This window comes from Apteryx rowi, unplaced genomic scaffold, assembly GCF_003343035.1.
Source record: "Apteryx rowi isolate R43461 unplaced genomic scaffold, aptRow1 scaffold_114, whole genome shotgun sequence".
Classification (NCBI taxonomy): domain Eukaryota; kingdom Metazoa; phylum Chordata; class Aves; order Apterygiformes; family Apterygidae; genus Apteryx; species Apteryx rowi.
In genome coordinates, this window is record NW_020447353.1 from 178,522 (window position 1) to 187,028 (window position 8,507).

The 8,507-nt window shown below is 37.5% G+C and overlaps 1 protein-coding gene across 7 annotated transcripts in view; it reads right to left on the bottom strand.

The window, feature by feature from the left end:
* Positions 1–2,566, bottom strand: part of ROCK2 (Rho associated coiled-coil containing protein kinase 2) — a 55,632-nt gene extending 53,066 nt beyond the window's left edge. For 3 of the 7 annotated variants that reach the window (XM_026078949.1, XM_026078979.1, XM_026078959.1), the window contains exon 1: positions 2,484–2,566. The gene's annotated coding sequence lies outside the window, so the exon portion shown is untranslated. The remainder of the gene's footprint in view (positions 1–2,483) is intronic. The other 4 variants (XM_026078989.1, XM_026078995.1, XM_026078940.1 and 1 more) reach the window with 2 other exon arrangements.
* Between the last annotated feature and the right edge of the window lie 5,941 nt (positions 2,567–8,507).

Below are 8,507 nucleotides of genomic sequence, written 5' to 3' on the forward strand. Positions count from 1 at the left end.
CACCTTTCCAGGGATGGAGGTGAGGCTGACTGGCCTGTAGTTCCCTGGGTCCTCCTTCTTGCCCTTTTGGAAGACTGGGGTGACATTGGCTTTCTTCCAGTCTTCAGGCACCTCTCCTGTTCTCCATRACMTTTCMAAGATGATGGAGAGTGRCTTAGCAATAACGTCCGCCAGCTCCCTCAGCACTCGTGGGTGCATCCCATCGGGGCCCATGGATTTGTGGGTGTCAAGTTTGCTTAAATGATCTCTAACCCGATCCTCCTCCACCAAGGAGATCTTTTTCTTACTTTTCCATAAGTTCTGAATCCTATTCCCAAATTATTTTCCAAGTCTGAGGCAGTGAGAGGCCAGAACTTTCTCCTGGTCATCACAGCTTTTCTTGCATAGTGGGGCAAGCATGCGCGTGCTCTTCCTTTCCACTGACACCTGCTACCCTCAGAATCATTTCCAAAGAGACTTAAGCGGTGGTTTCAGCAACTTTAAACTATATAAACTGGCAATGCCAATAAGAGTTTCATTCTCCTCCTGCTTCTTCCTGCCCCTGAACAGCTCCCTTTGTGCTGACAAAAGTATCAGTGAAGCAATATGAAAAACAGAAACGGGTCTCTGCTTTCCTTTTGCCTGACTAACTTTAATAAAAATAAACCAACGAACCAAGCAGGCCACCCTTTGTGTTAGTTCTGATCAATTCCTCAACCTAGTTCACAACAAACTACACAAACACATGTATGGGAAAGGAATTTGAAACAAAATGCTGAGCCAGGATGGACTCTTTCAGTTTCAACGCCAATATATTACCAGCATCAAATGTCTACAAAAGTCTCGCTTCAGACAGACTTTTTTCAAAAAGTGTAAATCACACAAGATAGGCAGCACTATTTTCCATTCTCTCTCAGGCAATACTACAACAGGACAGAAGTTATATGACTAATTCCTGAAAGACATGCATTGCTCCACAATGTGTGAACCAAAATAACTTCTTTAAATGTAAATAACTTCTTTTTTGTAAGACACTTCAGGTAAGTGTGAAGTACATTGCTGAAAACACTTAATTAACTACTGCGAATTTAAGGGATTCACATATCCATAAATGTCAGATTTTTTTTTTTTAAATGCATTTCAGAATCCTCTTTAGCTGTTCTATGGCTATTTCATCTGTAAACCATCAGCTGATATAAAGACAAGGCAGTCATAAAATTGTGAAGCAAAGTATATTTGTAGGTTTCTCCCACTGCTGGTAGCCTGCCTATCATATGGGATGCTTAATAATTTTTAAGACATTAGCACAACTATGGTTAAAGTAGGGAGAGCAGCTAAGGCAGAAAAGAGAGCAACAGCATTCAGGAAAGGGCAGCCAGCCAGCAAGAATGTTTGGGGCCACAGAAGAAAACACAGTTTCCAAGGTTTAACTCTTTTCCATAGCTGCTATTTTGAATACCTCATGAACACACAACTTACAAGTGAAAAAGGCATCTAGCTTTGTCATACTGCAAAAATAGTATTGTAATACACCGGTGGATTTAAATAGCTCATAAAAGGTACTGATACTGTCATGTGCATCCTTTTCACATTGGCTGCAGATAGGACATTTCCCTCACAGTAATTTTAATATAGATGCTTACACTAGATTCTTATGCTGTGTCAGTTTGGATACATCACTGAACTACTCATTGTTGAGAAAATTCTCTTTCTGCTTGTTCCCTAGCCATCTGGTCTCTTGGAAGCGATGAGGTCTTAATCTTGCCATGTTGTCTTGCATGCTTCATGCAATACTACCAAACAAGAACAACTCTTGGGTCCTTAGTTTACTTCAACAGAGCAAGTTTCATTTGCTTCTGTATGCTGATGCATCCTGTTCCTTCAAGTGGTGTTCTGCGTGTAAGGGCAGCAAAGAAAAGGCTGTCATTTGCTTCTCCCTGTCACAGAGAGCCCTCTGGACACCAACACAGCCACTTTTTTTGAGCTAGAAAAATGGCACAGAAATATGCCACCGAGGTCGAAAAAGTGCTGTAGATATTGTGGAAAGAAGCTGACTGCTCTTTATAAGAGAACAAACACAACCCAAATGATGCGGCAAACTTTAAGATATAATAATTCAGTTTTAAAGTCAACAGAAGGCTTCTCTCTTAGATTAGATAAGAGTTTATATGCCAAGTTTACATTTTGAGTAATTGATTACTACAAAGTGATAACTAGGATATGCTTTGCAAATTACTTTATAGTAGATACTTAAGGGAAAAGTTATCTTAAAAAAAATTGATAACTGTAGTTGTAAAACTTACACTCTGCAGCTGGTATTTTACAACATATTTTTATCAATATAATGAAATATCACTGTGATTAAGTGAGTCTTTAAAATACAAGCTTTATAACAAGAGTTATAACAATTAGTAAAATGAAAATGAGTAATGCATTTCTGATCACTCAACTTCTAAGACTGCAATCACAGCAGTGTCATCGTTTAAGGTCCACTTGCAACTTACATCTATTTAAGAAATTATCTATGTTCTTGTTTTTCCTCAGCGCTGGATAATCCAGATCAAGGACCAAGGAATTCAGGCCATCCTGGAAAGAAAGAAAAACAAGTTAATTGAGTTCTAAAATAGAAATTAACAATTTGCTTAAAACTACTATAGTGAGAATGGTTATATATTCTTCAAGCATACGTTATACTCCTAGCAGGCTAATAAAACTAGCTCTGAAGTATGTGTATGCACCATTCACGGCAAAGGAGCTAAAACACATTGACTGACTCCAGGTCAGTCTAGAAAGAGTATAGATACATTACCACCAATTAGCGGCACTGGGACTTAAACTGGAATAGTAATCTTACTGGTGAAACACCAATTTAAGATACTTGGTCCAGTCAATTTCTTTTTTTTTTTTCCCCCATTACACTTTTACTGCACATTCCTTACATTTGTATTATCCACATTTTTGCTTTGTTTAGGCTCTCTCTCCCTTCTTACTCTGGATTTTCAAAAACTGACTGCGCAGTTATCTTCTCACAAGCAAGACATGACCTAAGGGTAAGAAGAGAACTCACCACATAATTCAAGCTCACAAAACTAGATTACTTTTTCTGAGCAACTCAACACAAGACAAGCCAGAACACCAATTCTCAATGCCTCCATATAAAACAACTGTCTTGGTACCATTAAGAATGGCGAGGAGAGAGACCACTGAAATCTAAACTAAAAACAGTATTTTAAATACCTGATACACACTTCCATCTTCCTTAGCTTAAAAGGATTACACTTGAAAGTACAGACACTTTTCTAGTCATACACAGACAAATAAAAGTAGAAAGCTTCAGATACTAAGAAGAGCCAGAGGCTCCCCTCACGTGCAGCATCTCCAGCGTTCTGCCTGGACCAACACTTCTGTTCTTTGCTCTAAAAACAAAATCCTGAGATTGTTTCTTAATGTTCTTTGAACCTCCACAGGGCATCACAGAGATTTAAATCAGAGAGATTTAAATCAGAGACAATACCATATTTATTAATAAGCAACCACTAGAACTACAGTCCTTCATTCTTCTTTATATCTGACAGACATAAGTAATGCTATAGTTAACCTGTTGATTTTTTTTAAAATATAACTGGGAAAGGATCATTTCTATTACAAATCTTACTAAAATTATTATATTCATTCTAATAATATATCTACCTGGACAGAGTTAAAGGCAGGGCCCAAGACCATCAAACACATTCTGAATACCAGACTGTGCTAAACATATACATGAATAACACAAGTGACATCTCCACAGATGAGGTATTTAGTTTCACCACAAAAGCCATTAGTGATTAAGTGCACTTCCAAAATTAAGAGATTCAATTGCAATAGGTTTTTTTTTCCTCCTACATAATGAAAATGTCTTGGAAAATATCAGTAGCAGTCACTAGAGCATATACGAAAAACAGGACTTGCTCAAGAAATTACAGAACAGACATGTTTATGTGATTTTACAGTCTATTTCCCTCTGATAAAAATCTCAGAATATAAGCTTGCCTTACTATTTGTTTGAAACTGGTGCAGAAACATCAGTTGCATCTCACTAGGCTCGTCTGTGAGGCTCCTGAGAGGATTACATTTATTTCTTTGCCATTATTATTATAAAACGTCAGAACCTCACAGATGCATTAAAACATCTTATAAAGCAAAAATTCTCAAAAAACAAACAACCCCCTGCCCAAAAGGCAAAAGATGCAATACCTACAATATTGCAGTTTCAGCACAGAAAAAATGTGGAATTTTATTGTTGAATTTATTTAACAAGAACAGTGATCTGAAGATCTTAAACATCATTAAAATCTATTTTAGAACTTACTTATTAAAAGAAACATAAACTAGTGTTTAAAAAACAAAAAGGGGAAGACATTGAAGAATACACAATATCAAGCTTCAGACTTTAAGAACAATATTTATAGCCATTACCTGAGCCTTGACCATAACTGTTCTTGCAAGACCCATTAATGAGTTACCAAATTTCTCATTTCTTGTCAACATTTTATATGTGATGCACTAGGACACCTTATTCATCTTCCAGAGCAACAGAAGACTATACACATTTTTAGAGCTGATGAAATTTTTACTAAAGATATAAACCTAACAAGGTTGTTAAATACTTACGGCCTAGGCATTTCATCAATTACACAGACACCACATATCCGACCGAAACTAGTGTAGGTGACTTCCTACAAAGTAACATAACAGAAGCCGCAATTCAAAGCTATTTAGCAAACACTGGCTTTCAAAAACAGGTATTTCCTTCTTTAGTACAGTGTGTCTGCAGAAATATGGATCTTTACCTGCAACATCACAAAAAGGACCATGCTGCATGATCTGACGGATGTACCATCTTTTATGATTTTACAGTACCTAGCACAAGGAAGTCCCAATTCTAATTAGCTGGTAGCCTATACACAATACAAAACTCCAGCACCAAATAAGATTTTAAGCTACACTTTCATTAATATATTTGCAATGTAACTGCATTAATATATGACTGCTGTTTACAGTGCCAACTTATTGAAGTAAAAGCCTTTTTCACTCTCTAGAATCCCCTAATGCAATTAAAGTTTCACAATTCATCCTGTGCATATTTTGCTGATGAATCACAGTTCTCATTTTCACAGACTTAAAAGCTAATTCTCTTAAGCTGCGAGCACATTCTTATTCTATTTCTCTCTTCACAGACTAATATCCTTTCAATCCTTTTCCATTTTTCTTTTATTGCTACCGAAACAGTATTTTAATGATCACTAACAACTGCGTGGACATTTAAGGGAGAAGAAATAAAAGCACTCTGTTTTAATACAAATAAATTATGCATATCTTTGTTCTTTACATTTTTTGGAGAAGAGAGGGAAGTTCAAGTGTTATTCCAATGGTTTTCATGCAAAGGTATTTTAGAGGTTGACCAAGTAAAAACATTGTTAGTGTGCCCTATTTAAATATCATTCACAAATTCAAGGGAAAAAATGAAGTTATCAATTCCAACAGACATTTCAGTGAAGATGCATTAAAAAGTCCAAAAGAACCATAACTTCTAATTTAAACTGAGCTGTTTATTATCATTTTAGATGTCATTGTGTCTTCCCTCTGTCATTTCCATTCCAAAGCTTTTCTGTAAAAACCGTAGGCTGTAAAAACTGGGTACTATATTTGCAGCAAATTTGTTGATTAGCTCTTTCGTCCTCCTTTTCCCAGAATCCTGGCAGCAATTTGCACAAGCAGCTACTGCTGAACAGAAACATGAGAACACAGGAACGGCCCCTTCTTAACTATTTGGGAGCACCCTAGTTTTTGCGGACAGTCAGCTACGGGCGGCATTACCCAGGAGGGGTGATCAATGTGAGCACCCCGAGGAGCTGAAAAGGGCATCAACTTGCTTTTACCCCCATGAACTGTATCCAGCGTCCCTCAAAGGCAGAATTCTACGCTCTTAAAATAAATTTTAAGATAAGGGATTTCCAGTACATGTCAACGTGTACTTCATGAAAGACACCCATGGTTTTTTTGCACCAGAATTTTGACATAGGTGTTTCCTTAAAGCTTTATGTTTTTGTTCAAAGGCCTAGTTTACTTCACTTAACACTGAAATTGCACTACAGTTAAGAAACTGGGTCAAAACATTACACAGTAAAATGGACCATCCAAACTGAAGATAAGTAATCCAGGAAATGACACAGCCCTTGTCTAGGCCTCACAGATAAGTCACTTCAACTAGGAAATATGTTATTAAAGTGATTTCACTGTTCCCTTCCTCTTTCTGTGATGACAAAAGGTTTAAAAACCAACGGGCTAAAAATAGCAGCTCCCAGACACACACAGTGTGGGCAAAGCCAGCTCTGCCCCCACCGTGCCATTAAAAGCCCCCAACAGACAGGTTTCTACATTCCCCAGAGATCGCTGGCCAAGAGAAAGGCCCAAACCAGGCATTTTTGCAACCCGCTCCCACGTCAGAGGGAAAGAGTCCCAGGCCRCTGCGGCACCGGAAACCCACGCTGGACACAACATGCAGCTGGGCTTTCCCAGCAAGCAGCGTGCCCTGCTACAGGCCTCAGCGAGCCTGAGAAAATCTGCGCAAGAAAACCGGAGATGCTAAGAACTAAACGTTCAAGGGGGCAGGAACAGGGGAAAATAACAGTAGCTTCTAAGTAACCAAGCTCAACATTAATTGCAGGTAATCCCACCTGAAGCCCTCACAGAATTAAACCACACTGTGTTGATACTAATTCCTAAAATTCAGTTTGCTATTTGAACCCGCCCAAAGTGACTATGTGCATGTAATTCCACATGGTGTCACAACGGCCTTGGCTACTTCAATTTATTTCTCACCTTCATGATGAGAAAAAAAATATGGCATCTCAAAACCAAAAAGTAAGAACACTAAAGAAAAGCAGTATCAGTTGCTTCCTCATACCCAGAGGAAACAATTCATAATCCTGCACTAACAGGAAAAGTTACACTAAACCGTTGCATATTAAAAACAAAACACCCCACTGTTTCCATCCCCAATGCCAGCCCCTCAAATCGTCAAATAAACAGTTATTTTAATGAACTACGCTGCAATGCAAACTAAGGAGAAAACTTTAAAAAGCACATAGGCCAAGTCAGAAAAGTGCAATAGGAAATTACCAAATTTCCTAAATCTGTGCATATTTGAACTGACCATCTAATGATTCTTCACTTGGATTAAAACTCCCACTACATTCCTCCATATGCCAAATGGACCCCTAAATAATTTTCACCCTTCCCAAGTGATTAGTTCTTTCCATATCATGGAAGCTACCATTGGAAATAAGGCTGAGAGCTCCATGACAGCATATGGTAGGAAAAACAACTGATGTACAATGCAAAATACTGTTTTACCAAATTTATTTCCTAGTTTAGTGATCATTAGTATACCTTGTAATTCATTTGTTCTCTTACTAAAGCATAATCAGCATATGAAGGAATAATTCAGGACACGATAAAGCAGCCAGCAGTTACTGTCGAGAATTTTTGCTATTCTGGAAGTGCTTAAAATTTAATAGTTGTATGTTAATTAATGGATTTAAGTTTTAACAATTTTGAGTATGCACAGTTTGAAAACACAGTTGATAAAGTGTGTCTACTTGTATCTAAAAGCAGCTGTTGCTCACAAGTAGGTATGTAAATACTTAAGAACAGGTTTTACCTGTAATTTGATTTCTGCACAATATGTAAATAAGCAAATATTGAAACGGTTTAAATATGGTCTATTACTGAATAAATACAGATTCTTCTTCATTGTAGAAAACATTGTAAGCCGTATTTCTCCGGTTCTGTCATCTCCTGTGCCGGATCCTGACACATACCTTAATGGTTTTATGCTCTTTACACTGCTATTTGAGAGGCACAGTGTCAAACCATTCCATTGTAAAGACAGGATGATAACGGACCAAAAATAGCTTCATCCTTAAAGACTAGTAAAAGAATAATCACAAAGCAATTGCTCAAGGTGCAACAACAAGAACGTTAAGGAGCAAAAGAATACATAAACAAAGATCAGAAAGGCAAAGCAACATGAGTTATAGTTTGCAAGGGATGTGAGGCAACTAGAGAGGACACTTCAATAAATAAGAACAATTAAAACAAAAGTCCATTAAGAGTTAAGAAAGGTAATGCACAGAAGGTTTAAGCTTTCCGTGCTTTCTTTAACCTTTTTTGGATGTATTTACAAAGGATAAGAACAGCAGCAAAGTTATACACCATACATGAGAAAATGTACTGAAGGCAGCAAGATCAACTGAAATTCACTCTAAAATACTTAAGACGACTATCTTAGCCATCAATTTTTGGAGAACAGGAGAGGTCAACAGGACTGAAAAGGGCCAACCAAAGGATTATCTTCAAAAAAAGGGAGGACTTTCTGAATTATAGATTAGAACACTTGGAGACAGGCAGCTAGAACAAGATGCTAAGCAACTGGTAAACACCTAGAAGATTAACATAAAAGAGACACACAATTTACAACACGA